This window comes from Bufo gargarizans, chromosome 9 (genome assembly GCF_014858855.1).
Source record: "Bufo gargarizans isolate SCDJY-AF-19 chromosome 9, ASM1485885v1, whole genome shotgun sequence".
In the NCBI taxonomy this organism is placed as follows: domain Eukaryota; kingdom Metazoa; phylum Chordata; class Amphibia; order Anura; family Bufonidae; genus Bufo; species Bufo gargarizans.
Genome location: NC_058088.1, coordinates 138222807 through 138238935, shown reverse-complemented (window position 1 = coordinate 138238935; position 16129 = coordinate 138222807).

Here is a 16129-nt window from a genome sequence, read left to right as displayed (position 1 = left end):
GCAGTATGTGTGCACACGCCTACATGTACTGAATGACGGGTCTGCCCCCTTCAACTTCTGGGTCTCTGAATTGGGCACATGGCCTAAGCTTGCCCTTTACACCTTGGAAGTGCTGGCCTTGGAGGTGCTGGCCTGCCCTGCAGCCAGTGTATTGTCTGAACGTGTGTTTAGCATGGAAGTGGGCGTTTTCATAGACAAGCGCAGCCATCTATCCACAGTCAATGTGGACAAACTCACGTTCATTAAAATGAACCAGGCATAGATCCCACAGGACTTGTCTGTACCTTGTGCAGAATAGACATGTATACCGGCCATAACCAGCCGATGTTATACTACAGTGCAATTGCTCATTGTTGTATTTTTGGTATTTCCCATTTTTTTGCGGTGTACTCTAAAAAAATTTAATACATTTAAATTAAAACCAAAAACTAGTGTTGGCTACCTCGCCCTCCTCCACCGCCACTTCCACCTACACCGCTATGTCCATCGCCTCCTCAACCTCCTACTCCATATGGACTTCCACCTAATACATGAAGATTATTTTTTTTTATTTTGTACGTATTTTATTTTCTGTCATTTAACTAATTTGTCTGTTACTTTTTCGGGTGAAATTCACCAGTTATTGGCTGTGATATACCCCTGCTCTACCTAGTTGACAGGTAAATAAATTTCACTAATTTATCTGTTACATTCTCGGGTGAAATTCACAAATTTTTGGCTGTGATATACCCCTGCTCTACCTAGTAGATAGGTTAATACATTTCACAAATTTTTCTGTTACATAGTTGGGTGACATTCACCAATTTTTGGCTGTGATATACCCCTGCTCTACCTAGTGGACAGGTTAATAAATTTCAGTACAGTATTTTTCGCCCTATAAGACACACTTTTCCCCCCCCAAAATTAGGGGGAAAGGCAGTGCGTCTTATGTGGCGAATACTTCAGTTTGTATGCCGCCGACCGCATGCTACGCAGCGCGGTGGCGGGTGTATTAGTAGGCATGGATGAGGGAGGAGGGGCCGGCATCCAGCTCTGTAACTACAGCGGGCCCGCTGAAAACGTAACTCACTATGTCACCCGCCGGCTCTGCCCACTTTATGAATGAAGAAGGGAGAGCCGGCGCGTGACATAGTGAGTTACGTTTTCAGCGCCCGCCAGCTCAGCCTCCTGCCTGCCGGAAAGTTAGTATCGTAAGTACAGGCTGCATAAAAGACTACTGTTACGGTACCTTAATCAGCATACAGCATTGTCTGCTGTTAGGATTCCTACAGTGAGCGGGCCCGGTTTAGCAGAATACAGTGACTGCACCGGGCCCGCTGTAATTACAGAGCTAGATGCCGGCCCCTCCTCCCTATTGGGGGTCATTCTATGGATAGCACTGTTATGGGGATTTGTGGATGGCACTGTTATGGGGGTCTGTGGATGACACATACCGTAAAATGCTATTTATGTGTCATCAACAGATCCCCCATAACAGTGCCATCCACAGTCCCCAATAACAGTGCCATCCACAGTGCCCCCCATAACAGTGCCATCCACAGTCCCCAATAACAGTGCCATCCACAGTGCCCCCCATAACCGTGCCATCCACAGATCCCCATAACCGTGCCATCTACAGATCCCCATAACCGTGCCATCCACAGACCCCCATAACAATGCCATCCACGGACCCCCCATAACAGTGCCATCCACAGATCCCAATAACAGTGCCATCCACAGATCCCCATAACCGTGCCATCCACAGACCCCCATAACAATGCCATCCACCGACCCCCCATAACAATGCCATCCACCGACCCCCATAACAGTGCCATCCCCAGATCCCACATAACACCATTAGGCACACCTTTTGGTTCAAATTTTTATTTTATTTTTTCCTCCTTAAAAACCTAGGTGCGTCTTATGGGCCGGTACGTCTTATAGGGCGAAAAATACGGTAATTTGTCTGTTACATTTTCGGGTGAAATTCAGCAATTTTTGGCTGTGATATACCACTGGTCTACATAGTGGACAAGGAAATACATTTCACTAATTCGTCTGTTACATTGTTGGGTGACAAATGCTCATCTTTTGCGCTAGAAAGTGCATTTGTGGCCTACACTGCATTTAGGACAGTACGAATCAGGTGAGGCCAGAACAAGTACAGACTATAGTAGATTGGGGGGCTGACAGTGCCTACAGTTCATTCGCATTGTCTAACACCCAGTACTCTGCTTCAAGCTTAGAGTTGACACCTACAGCCCATGGCCCTCTGTCTTTCAACTAACCCCCTTGAAAATCAGGCAAGCAGTCTGAGCCCCAAGTCATGCAGCAGTCTGTTATGATTTTTGATGACTCTGCTGGCAGGGTTTCCGTGGGCCATCCACATAGTCCTGCACCAGAAGTGGAAGAGATTAAGTGCACTGATGCCCAACCACTTATGTTTCAGGATAAGGACATTGGAAGACCAGCGCAGCCCGTCTCTGATGATGACAAAACACAGATACCAACTGCTGCAGCTTTCTGCAGTATGCAGACTGATAAGGAGGACGGGGGTAATGAGTAGAGATGTCGCGAACATAAAATTTTCCGTTCGTGAACGGCGAACTCAAATTTCTACAAATGTTCGCGAACGGGCGAACCGGGCGAACCGCCATTGACTTCTATAGGCAGGTGAATTTTAAAACCCACAGGAGCTCTTTCTGGCCACAATAGTGATGGAAAAGTTGTTTCAAGGGGACTAACACCTGGACTGTGGCATGCCGGAGGGGAATCCTTGGCAAAACTCCAATGGAAAATGACATAGTTGACGCAGAGTTGGATTTTAATCCATAACAATCCAATTTTTTTTTTAACAACGTGGTTTAAAACATCCAGTGTGTGTATACGATCAGGTATGATGTTGTATCGATCAGGTAGTGTAAGGGTTACGCCCGCTTCACAGACATTGACAGACCAAACTCCCCTTTTAATTCACCGCAAACAACTGCAAACAGTCCATTTGCCCAACCGCAAACTTCCCATTTGCACAAGGTTGGATACCAAGCTAGCCATGTCCCATTGATGTCATTGAAGGTTTCTCCACCCAGCCACGTACAACACCAAGGGCCCCGGAAAGGTGAATTGAATTGATTTTTTGAACGGGGAGATGGTTAAAAAAACGCTGGCTCCCTCCCCTTTGTTTGAATCCACGGTCACTGCGTCTGTGCCGTGCAATTTACTGTCCCACCCGATATGAGTGCTATTTTCTATAGTTCTCTCTTCTCATCAGTTTAATCCCCATTAAGTCCCCAATCTGGGGTCCATTTATTAAATGGATTTTTCGAACGGGGAGATGGTTAAAAAAACGCTGGCTCCTTCCCTTTTGTTTGAATCCACGCCACGGTCACTGCGTCTGGCGCAGTGCAATTTACTGTCCCACCCGATATCAGTGGTATTTTCTGTAGTTCTCTCTTCTCATCAGTTTAATCCCTGTTACGTCCCCAATCTGGGGTTTATTAAATAGATTTTTCGAATGAGGAGATGGTTAAAAAATTGCTGGCTCCCTCCCCTTTGTTTTAATCCACGCCACGGTCACTGCATCTGCGCTGTGCAATTTGCTGTCACACCCGATATGAGTGCTATTTTCTGTAGTACTATTCTCATCAGTTTAATCCCTGTTACGTGACATCCTCAATCTGGGGTCCATTTATTAAATAGATTTTTTGAACGAGAGATGGTTAAAAAAATGCTGGCTCCCTCCCCTTTGTTTGAATCCACGCCACGGTCACTGCGTCTGCGCCGTGCCATTTTATTGTCACACCCAATATGAGTGGTATTTTCTGTAGTACTATTCTCATCAGTTTAATCCCTGTTACGTGACATCCCCAATCTGGGGTCCATTTATTAAATTGATTTTTCGAACGGGGAGATGGTTAAAAAAACGCTGGCTCCCTCCCCTTTGTTTGAATCCACGCCACGGTCACTGCGTCTGCGCCGTGCAATTTACTGTCACACCCGATATAAGTACTATTTTCTGTAGTACTATTCTCATCAGTTTAATCCCTGTTACGTCCCCTATCCGGGGACGTGTGTCGAATTGATTAACCATTGTCGAATTAACGAACCATTACGACATCCTGGAATAATTTAGTTCTGAGCTTTGTACTTGCTTTGTATTGGAATTGATGGGGATTTTTGAAATTTTCTGCATTATTTCTAATAAACTATTAAAGGGATTTTGTCAACAGGTTTCACCCCTGTCAGCTAAAAATATGCTGATGTCTTCACGATTCCAAATGTGGGCTTATAAATGTCATCTGTAGGCTTATTTAGCTTAAAAACAGCTATTACTAACCTGTCAGTCAAACAAATAAGGTGCCCAAGGGGATGTTAATGGATGCAAGGTGGCGGCCGCACCCACCGCCGTTCGTGCTCAGCGCCGCCTTTCCAGACTTCTGCACCGCCTCCTAATCCTCTGTGCAGCCTCTCGCTCTCCCTCCAACCTCCTCCTGCTGTAAGATCTCGCGCATACAGGGGTTGAGCGAAGTGCCGGCACATGCACACTTCGCTGTATGAAGCCAAATAGAGAAGTCCGCACGGGCGCATCAGGCAGAGCCCTGTGCGCAAGCGCAAGATCTTACAGCAGAAGGAGGGGGGAAAGGGGGGGGAGCGAGAGGCGGCGCAGAAGTCTGGAAAGGCGGCGCTGGGCACGAACGGCGTCGGGTGCGGCCGGCACCTTGCATCCATTAACATCCCCTTGGGCACCTTATTTGTTTGACTGACAGGTTAGTAATAGCTGTTTTTTAGCTAAATAAGCCTACAGATGACATTTATAAGCCCACATTAGGAATCGTGAAGACGCCCTGAACATCAGGGTGACAGAATCCCTTTAAGAGACTTATGATTTTTTTTATTTTATGTATTAAAAACCCACCCATACAACTTAAAAAAAAATAATAAAAAAATTATTTTTTTTCTATGAAAATACATCCAACCGACTGCTTTTGGTATGATCATAATGAAGCAACGGCCTTATCATCTGGGGTGTGGCAACATTGCCAACACACTAATAGAGGTGATGATTGCTTCATTGTGATATGCAAGCCCCTTCACCACAACAAGGTAACGATCGCGAAAGGGGAATTGACACTTGTATGTGCCTTTTTTTTTTTTTTTTGCAGCCACAGTGCAGCACCAGAGGCCAGAAAAATTAGGCATGCACACATGCCTTAAAAATAATGTTATTGTTGCAGCCGCTGTTGTAGCAGCGGCCGGAAAAATTGATGTTTTCAAGGCAGAAAGGTGACTAAAACATTGCGGCTTGAACCCTAGTTGGTGGCGGAGAATTCACGAAAGTCATCCGGTAAGCAGACATTAAATACAGCAGCGTGGGGACCATTTTGAGGCCAAGGCATGTCATCATGCCTTTTGTTAGTTAAACGTATCCCCAAGACAGCGTGACACTGTCGTATCCGGGATGTGGAATAGCCCTTGGGGAGCTGGGGGGATTCAGTTGATGTGCAGCCAGACGCCGCAGCAGAAGAGGACTCAGCCGAGGAGGTTATGGAAGAGGATGGAGTAGGAGGAGTAGAGGAGGTGGCAGTAGGCCTGCCTGCAAGTCGTGGCGGTGTCACCAACTGCACTGCAGAGCCACGCATTCCATGCTTGGCAGCCGTCAGCAGGTTGACCCAATGTGCAGTGTAGGTGATATACCTGCCCTGACTGTGCTTTGCAGACCAGGTATCAGTGGTCAGATGGACCCTTGCCCCAACACTGTATGCCACAGATGCCATGACTTCCTTTTCAATCACTGAATAGATTTTTGGGATTGCCTTATTAGAAAAAAAAAATCGTCTGGGTACCTTCCACTGTGGTGTCCCAATAGCGACAAATTTTTTGAAGGCCTCAGACTCCATCAGCTGGTATGGTAAAAGCTGGCAGGCTAAGAGTTCCGTCAAGCCAACTGTCAGATGCCGGGCAAGGGGGTGACTCTGTGAATTTTGGCTTCTTACGCTCAAACATTTCCTTTACAGACACCTGACTGTGGGCAGATGAAATGGAACTGCTGAAGGTGAGAGGCAGAGTGGCGGGTGGTTGAGAGGGGGTAAGGAGGACAGCAGTGGTTGACGTGGCTGAAGATGCTGGACCAGGAGGAGGATGGTGGCTTTGAGCTTGTGTGCTGCTTCTACTCGTTATCATGTGTTGATAGCATAGGCGTTTGTGATGTGCGATCATGTAACATAGTAACATAGTAACAGAGTACCTAAGGCCGAAAAAAGACATTTGTCCATCCAGTTCGGCCTGTCATCCTGCAAGTTGATCTAGAGGAAGGCAAAAAAAACCCTGTGAGGTAGAAGCCAATTTTCCTCACTTTAGGGGAATAAAAATTCCTTCCCGACTCCAATCAGGCAATCAGAATAAATCCCTGGATCAACGATCTCTCTCTAGTAGCTATATCCTGTAATATTATTATACTCCAGAAATACATCCAGGCTTCTCTTGAATTCCTTTATTGTACTCACCATCACCACCTCCTCAGGCAGAGAGTTCCATAGTCTCACTGTTCTTACCGTAAAGAATCCTCTTCTATGTTTTTGTACAAACCTTCTTTCCTCCAGGTGCAGAGGATGTCCCCTAGTCACAGTCCAGGGAATGAATAGATGATGGGATAGATCTCTGTACTGTCCCCTGATATATTTATGTGGCGAAACCAACCTCGCCATGGTGTTTTGGAGGGGGCTGTTTGAAGGCCTCTTGCCTCAGGATTATGGCCCATAGTAACTTTAAAGGAGAAAACAGACCGGCCGCACAGCTTAAATCTGTCTGTAGAATTGTATTTTATGTTATTATGCGTTCGGTTAAATTGTATGTTATGTGAGGGCACCCAGATAGCTAATATTATTGTATTCGTGTATTCTGAGTGCCATTCACCTAATGATATGCACTCAGACTTGAGCTATCTGGTGATATGTTAAATGTCTGTGTTTGCTGTGGGGGTGTGCCATTGTGTGTTTAAATGGTGATGTCTGTCCTGTTGTCTCCACATGTGTATTGGTGATCTCCCTTTGTCCTGAGAGATAATTGGATTGCCTTCGGTTGTCTCTGGGACAGAGAGGAGGAAACCATGATGCATTGTGGGGATGTGTTGTATCTGTTCTGTATTTGCAAAACTGTAATAAAAACCAGGCTGGGTGTGCCAGCACATCAGACCACTGCTGACCCTCAAGACGGTGCCTTGTCTCGTTATTGGGGGGATTCACTGTATGCTGTTGGAGACTGATTGCCAGGAGTGTAAGCTGACTGTACGCTTTTCCTGTTCGTCTGCTGACAGCTATTTGCGAGGTTCCAGTTTGGAGTGCTATTTTGTATCCAGTTCGGGAGGTTGGTGTTCTGCAGTAGCTGTGCCTGTCTCTCAGAAAGGGGCATATCGCCTAAACGGATTTTAACCCCTTGTCTGCTGAAACGGTCCGTTATAATTTATACATATTAATTAGATCTCCTCTCAGTCGTCTTTTTTCTAAAGTGAATGTGCCTTCGCAAAGCAGTTGTACTTAGGTGGGTGTTGATTGCAAATGGCATAACTGTTGTCAGAAGCAGACACACAAAAAAAATGCCACACTGCTGAGCTTTGCAATGACGGCATTCTGGTGGTGGCAACAGCAGGCGTTGATTGGCGTGCTGTCTGGCTGACCCCGGGTGCCGATACATGCTGTCTTAAATACCATACGCGTTTCGGAGTGAACTACAACTCTGTGGCGAAACTAACCTCGCCACGGTTTTTTGGAGTGGGCTGTTTGCCAGCCTCCTGCCCTGGGATTATGGACCCTTAAGTTATTGGGTCTTAAGGCACTTGGGACTGAGCCCTCTGTCACTGGATTGCATCATTTGCCTTACTTGCTTGGATTTTACTATTCCCATGGTGAGAACAATGGATGATGCACATGGTGAGAACAATAGATAGCGGCCATTTTAACTCACAGACACTGTTCTGACTTTTCAACACGGTGCTATCTTGCCAGTATTTGGTGCACAGAGACATCATTCAGTAGTTTGAAACTACCAAACAGGGGACACATTTATTAGTGACTATTTTCTGTATAACTTGTATATTTTCGGTGTAACTGGCATAAAACTGTATCTTCCAAACTACTGAACGGATGTGGGTGAATTTTGGATATGTGGTTCACCCAGATCCCCCAGTTCCGAGGATATATGGTTATAGGGTTATTGCATGTTTTGGGGTTCTTGTGATATGTTTTAAAAAACCGTATTTCTCTGCCTTTGATAAATATATTCGCCATTGTGTTCAATAATCATCACCGGCAGAGGGGAGGATTTTGTGTGGGTGTGTTCCATTGTCCCATTGTGTGTTTAAATGGTGATGTCTGTCCTGTTGTCTCCACATGTGTATTGGTGACTTCCCTTTGTCCTGAGAGATAATTGGATTGCTCTTCGGGTGTCTTCGGGACAGAGAGGAGGAAACCATGATGCATTGTGGGGATGTGTTGTATCTGTCCTGTATTTGCAACAACTGTAATAAAAACCAGGCTGGGTGTGCCAGCACGTCAGACCACTGCTTGACCCTCAACACGGAGCCTCGTCTCGTTCTTGGGGGGGATTCCCTGTATGCTGTTAGAGACTGATTGCCAGGAGTGTAAGCTGATTGCATGCTTTTCCTGTTCGTCTGCTAGCAGCTATTCACGAGGTTCCAGTTTGGAGTGCTATTTTGTATCCAGTCGGGAGTTTGGTGTTCTGCAGTAGCTGTGCCTGTCTCTCAGAAAGGGGCATATCGCCTAAACGGATTTTAACCCCTTGTCTGCTGAAACGGTCCGTTACAATTGGTGGCAAGCAGCGGGATCGTTCCTATAGCCAGAAGGACAGCTACAGGAGACACCATTTCTTTGGATTTTACAACTTAAGGGCAATGCATGTCTCAGTACAGCGACCCTAAAAGCACCAGGATGGAACCAGCAGTGGAGTACAGATACTCTGTTGAGGAATTTGACCGTATGATGTGGTTGCAGCTGAACTTCTTCGGACCCAATCCAGCTGAGAAATCCGTGAAGTTCGTGAGGAGTCTAGTGTTCAAGACCCTACTATACCGGGCAGAAGGTGACGGTCAGCTGCCACGTTGGGTGGACCTCCATCGGAAGTTACAGTTGCGAGACAGAGTGAGCCCCGTCTCCATTCCCCAGCGGCAGTGTGAATTGCAAGGAATTAGGAGCCCAGTCTCCATTCCCCAGCAGCAGTGTGAAGTGCAGGGAGAGGAGAGCAGCGTCCTCCCTCCCCAGCGGCAGGCTGAGTTACAGGGGGCAGAGGTAGTTGTTCCTGCCCCTCAGCAGAAGAGTGATATGCCGGGAAGGCAGTGTGAAATGCAGGGAGAGGAGAGCAACGTCCTCCCTCCCCAGCGGCAGGCTGAGTTACAGGGGGCAGAGGTAGTTGTTCCTGCCCCCCAGCAGCAGCATGATTTTTTGGGACTTGGGAGCCCAATCTCCATTCCCCAGCGGCCGTGTGATGTACACGGAATTGGGAGCCCAGTCTCCATTCCCCAGCGGCAGGCGGAGTTACAGGGGGAGAGACAGTCAGTCCTGTCCCCCAGCGGCAGAGTGTCCAGCAGGGAATAGAGAACCCAGTCTCCTTTCCCCAGCTTCAGGACACTGTATTGGGAGCGGAGACAGTCGGTCTCCCCCTCCAACAACCAGGCCCCAACCAGGCTTCTTCCATAGTAACGGTGGCACCAGGGCAGAGTACCGCTGATACCTGCCCACAAAGCAACCTCCACTCCAAGCCAGGGAGCAACACAGAGACCGGGAGTACCAGCTACCAATATAATCTTGGTGGATTCACTGGACAGAGACAGGCTACTAAATTCAACAGGTCCAGTATTGGGTTGTGGGTGGGCTGCCAGACTAACTCAGGTACCGACCGGCGTGAAGTCAGGTATCTGGATAGTTTTCCCTGGGGAAGGGGGGCAGATATGTGGCGAAACCAACCTCGCCACGGTGTTTTGGAGGGGGCTGTTTGCCAGCCTCCTGCCCTGGGATTATGGACCCTTAAGTTATTGGGTCTTAAGGCACTTGGGACTGAGCCCTCTGTCCCTGGATTGCATCATTTGCCTTACTTGCTTGGATTTTACTATTCCCATGGTGAGAACAATGGATGATGCACATGGTGAGAACTATAGATAGTGGCCATTTTAACTCACAGACACTGTTCTGACTTTTCAACACGGTGCTATCTTGCCAGTATTTGGTGCACAGAGACATCATTCAGTAGTTTGAAACTACCAAACAGGGGACACATTTATTAGTGACTATTTTCTGTATAACTTGTATATTTTCGGTGTAACTGGCATAAAACTGTATCTTCCAAACTACTGAACGGATGTGGGTGAATTTTGGATATGTGGTTCACCCAGATCCCCCGGTTCCGAGGATATGTGGTTGTGGGGTTATTGCATGTTTTGGGGTTCCTGTGATATGTTTTATAAAACTGTATTTCTCTGCCTTTGATAATTATATTCGCCATTGTGTTCAATAATCATCACCGGCAGAGGGGAGGATTTTGTGTGGGTGTGTTTCTATTGAACCATTGTGTGTTTAAATGGTGATGTCTGTCCTGTTGTCTCCACATGTGTATTGGCGTCTTCCCTTTGTCCTGAGAGATAATTGGATTGCTCTTCGGTTGTCTCCGGGACAGAGAGGAGGAAACCATGATGCATTGTGGGGATGTGTTGTATCTGTCCTGTATTTGCAACAACTGTAATAAAAACCAGGCTGGGTGTGCCAGCACGTCAGACCACTGCTTGACCCCCAACACGGAGCCTTGACTCGTTATTGGGGGGGATTCCTTGTATGCCGTTAGAGACTGATTGCCAGGAGTGTAAGCTGATTGTATGCTTTTCCTGTTCGTCTGCTGGCAGCTATTTGCGAGGTTCCAGTATGGAGTGCTATTTTGTATCCAGTTCGGTTTTTATGCAGTAGCTATGCCTGTCTCTCAGAAAGGGGCATATCGCCTAAACGTATTTTAACCCCTTGTCTGCTGAAACGGTTCGTTACAGGATTAGATGACAGAAAAATTATGAATAGATTTTTTTTTTCTGCAAGGTATTTGGGTGAATGAGACCCTGTAACGGTATGAGTGCAGGCCTAGCCACTAGCCAGTGGGCACAATACAGTATGTGTGGGCCTGACACACACGAACTTGCAAATGTGATTCGATCACAGTTTTTTTTAAATAGAATTGTTTTTTTCTGCAAGGTATTTGAGTGAATGACACCCTGTAACGGTATGAGTGCAGGCCTAGCCACTAGCCAGTGGGCACAATACAGTATGTGTGGGCCTGACGCACACTGGCTTGCAAATGTAATTAGATCACAGAAAAATTTTAAATAGAATTGTTTTTTCCTGCAAGGTATTTGAGTGAATGACACCCTGTAACGGTATGAGTGCAGGCCTAGCCACTAGCCAGTGGGCACAATACAGTATTTGTTGACCTAACACACATGGACTTGCAAATGTGATTCGATCACAGTTTTTTTTAAATAGAATTGTTTTTTCCTGCAAGGTATTTGAGTGAATGACACCCTGTAACGGTATGAGTGCAGGCCTAGCCACTAGCCAGTGGGCACAATACAGTATTTGTTGACCTAACACACATGGACTTGCAAATGTGATTCGATCACAGTTTTTTTTAAATAGAATTGTTTTTTTCTGCAAGGTATTTGAGTGAATGACACCCTGTAACGGTATGAGTGCAGGCCTAGCCACTAGCCAGTGGGCACAATACAGTATGTGTTGGCCTGACGCATACGGGCTTGCAAATGTGATTAGATCACAGAAAATTTTTAAATATAATTTTTTTTATCTGCAAGGTATTTGAGTGAATGACACCCTGTAACGGTATGAGTGCAGGCCTAGCCACTAGCCAGTGGGCACAATACAGTATGTGTGGGCCTGACACACACGAACTTGCAAATGTGATTCGATCACAGTTTTTTTTAAATAGAATTGTTTTTTTTTTCTGCAAGGTATTTGAGTGAATGACACCCTGTAACGGTATGAGTGCAGGCCTAGCCACTAGCCAGTGGGCACAATACAGTATGTGTTGGCCTGACGCATACGGGCTTGCAAATGTGATTAGATCACAGAAAAATGTTAAATATATATATTTTTTTATCTGCAAGGTATTTGAGTGAATGACACCCTGTAACGGTATGAGTGCAGGCCTAGCCACTAGCCAGTGGGCACAATACAGTATGTGTGGGCCTGACACACACGAACTTGCAAATGTGATTCGATCACAGTTTTTTTTAAATAGAATTGTTTTTTTTTCTGCAAGGTATTTGAGTGAATGACACCCTGTAACGGTATGAGTGCAGGCCTAGCCACTAGCCAGTGGGCACAATACAGTATGTGTTGGCCTGACACACAAGGGCTTGCAAATGTGATTAGATCACATAATCTTTTTTAAATAGATTTTTTTTTCTGCAAGGTATTTGAGTGAATGACATCCTGTAACGGTTTGAGAGCAGGCCTATCCACTAGCCAGAGGGCACAATACAGTATGTGTGGGCCTGACACACATAGGCTTGCAAATGTGATTAGATCACATAATCTTTTTTAAATAGATTTTTTTTTCTGCAAGGTATTTGAGTGAATGACATCCTGTAACGGTTTGAGAGCAGGCCTATCCACTAGCCAGAGGGCACAATACAGTATGTGTGGGCCTGACGCACATGGGCTTGCAAATGTGATTAGATCACAGAAAAAATGTAAATATAATTATTTTTTTCTGCAAGGTATTTGAGTGAATGACACCCTGTAACGCTATGAGTGCAGGCCTAGCCACTAGCCAGTGGGCACAATACTATATGTGTGGGCCTGACGCACACTGGCTTGCAAATGTAATTAGATCACAGAAAATTTTTAAATATATATTTTTTTATCTGCAAGGTATTTGAGTGAATGACACCCTGTAACGGTATGAGTGCAGGCCTAGCCATTAGCCAGTGGGCACAAAACAGTATGTGTTGCCTGACGCACACTGGCTTGCAAATGTAATTAGATCACAGAAAAATTTTAAATATAATTTTTTTTATCTGCAAGGTATTTGAGTGAATGACACCCTGTAACGGTATGACTGCAGGCCTAGCCACTAGCCAGTGGGCACAATACAGTATTTGTTGACCTGACACACACAGGCTTGCAAATGTGATTCGATCACAGTTTATTTTTTTAAATAGAATTGTTTTTTTCTGCAAGGTATTTGAGTGAATGACACCCTGTAACAATATGAGTGCAGGCCTAGCCACTAGCCAGTGGGCACAATACAGTATGTGTGGACATGACACACACGGGCTTGCAAATGTTATTAGATCACAGAAAAATTATAAATAGAATAATTTTTTGCTGCAAGGTATTTGAGTGACTGACACCCTGTAACAATATGAGTGCAGGCCTAGCCACTAGCCAGTGGGCACAATACAGTATCTGTGGGCCTGACACACACGAGCTTGCAAATGTGATTAGATCACAGAAAAATTTTAAATATAATTTTTTTTCTGCAAGGTATTTGAGTGAATGACACCCTGTAACGGTATGAGTGCAGGCCTAGCCACTAGCCAGTGGGCACAATACAGTATTTGTTGACCTAACACACACGGGCTTGCAAATGTGATTCGATCACAGTGTTTTTTTAAGTAGAATTGTTTTTTTCTGCAAGGTATTTGAGTGAATGACACCCGGTAACGGTATGAGTGCAGACCTAGCCAGTGGGCACAATACAGTATGTGTTGGCCTGACGCATATGGGTTTGCAAATGTGATTAGATCACAGAAAAATTTTAAATATAATTTTTTTTTTTATCTGCAAGGTATTTGAGTGAATGACACCCTGTAACGGTATGAGTGCAGGCCTAGCCATTAGCCAGTGGGCACAAAACAGTATGTGTTGGCCTGACACACAAGGGCTTGCAAATGTGATTAGATCACAGAATCTTTTTTAAATAGATTTTTTTTTTCTGCAAGGTATTTGAGTGAATGACACCCTGTAATGGTATGAGTGCAGGCCTAGCCACTAGCCAGTGGGCACAATACAGTATGTGTGGGCCTGGCACACACTGGTTTGCAAATGTAATTAGATCACAGAAAGATTTTTTTTTTTTTTTTTTTTTTTTTTTTTATGTGTGGTACGGTTAAGGCGGGCATTAAACTCCTAAACTAACTATATGGGGATGAGGCAGCAAAATATGTAAGAGTTTTCTTTTCTACTGCGAAAGAAGACTGCTGGACCCCCAAACTTGTTTCATGAAATGCTTGCGATCAAAGATTGCAGTAGGCCCGCTACGTACGGTCAATGTGAGTATCGGATGAATGGTGATATGGCTGTCAATCCTGTCAATTTCTTGCCCATGATCGGGGGAGAGAGCGCGGGGCACGTGCTCGCTCCCCGGAGGCCGCCCGGGCTGCGGGCCCCTTACCTTTTTTTTTTTTTTTTTTTTCCCCTGTATAGACAATAACATGTCAAGTGGGATGTTTTGTGTGTTTGTTTTGCCGTATTAGGCTGTGGATGACGGACGTATCCCGCATTTCCCCCAGCAAGTGAGATCTCCATTTGTATTCTTGATGTCTCCATAAGCATGGATACTTGTATGAAATTGTTCTTAATCATGTTGCAAATTACAAATTTTACGGACTGTAGGATTTTATAATTGTAATATGGATATGAATTTTTGTATTATAAACTAATTTTTATAAAAAAAAAATATAATTTTTTTTCTGCAAGGTATTTGAGTGAATGACAACCTGTAACGGTATGAGTTCAGGCCTAGCCACTAGCCAGTGGGCACAATACAGTATTTGTTGACCTGACACACACGGGCTTGCAAATGTGATTCGATCACAGTTTTTTTTTAAAATAGAATAGTTTTTTTCTGCAAAGTATTTGAGTGAATGACACCCTGTAACAATATGAGTGCAGGCCTAGCCACTAGCCAGTGGGCACAATACAGTATGTGTTGGCCTGACACACACGAGCTTGCAAATGTTGTTAGATCATTGAACATTTTTCAATAGAATTATTTTTTCTGCATGGCATTTGAGTGAATGACACATTGTAATGGTATGAGTGCAGCCAGTGGGCACAATACAGTATGTGTGGGCCTGACGCACAAGGGCTTGCAAATGTGATTAGATCACAGAAAATTTTTTATTATAATTTTTTTTTCCTGCAAGGTATTTGAGTGAATGACACCCTGTGACGGTATGAGTGCAGGCCTAGCCAGTAGCCAGTGAGCACAATACAGTATGTGTTGGCCTGACACACACGAGCTTGAAAATGTGATTAGATCACAGAAACATTTTAAATCGATTTTTTTTTTCTGCAAGGTATTTGAGTGAATGACACCCTGTAACGGTATGAGTGCAGGCCTAGCCACTAGCCAGTGGACACAATACAGTATGTGTGGGTCTGACACACACGAGCTTGCAAATGTGATTCAATCACAGATTTTAATTTTTTTAAAGAATTGTTTTTTTCTGCAAGGTATTTTAGTGAATGACACAATGTAACGGTATGAGTGCAGGCCTAGCAACTTGCCAGTGGGCACAATACAGTATGTGTTGGCCTGACGCATAAGGGCTTGCAAATCTGATTAGATGACTGAAACATTTTAAAAATATTTTTTTTATCTGCAAGGTATTTGAGTGAAGGAAACCCTGTAACGGTATGAGTGCAGGCCTAGCCACAATCCAGTATGTGTTGGCATGACGCATATGGGCTTGCAAATGTGATTAGATCACAGAAAAATCTTAAATAGAATTTTTTTTATCTGCAAGGTATTTGAGTGAATGACACCCTGTGACGGTATGAGTTCAGGCCTAGCCACTAGCCAGTGGGCACAATACAGTATTTGTTGACCTGACACACACGGGCTTGCAAATGTGATTCGATCACAGTTTTTTTTTAAAATAGAATAGTTTTTTTCTGCAAAGTATTTGAGTGAATGACACCCTGTAACAATATGAGTGCAGGCCTAGCCACTAGCCAGTGGGCACAATACAGTATGTGTTGGCCTGACACACACGAGCTTGCAAATGTTGTTAGATCATTGAACATTTTTCAATAGAATTATTTTTTTCTGCATGGCATTTGAGTGAATGACACATTGT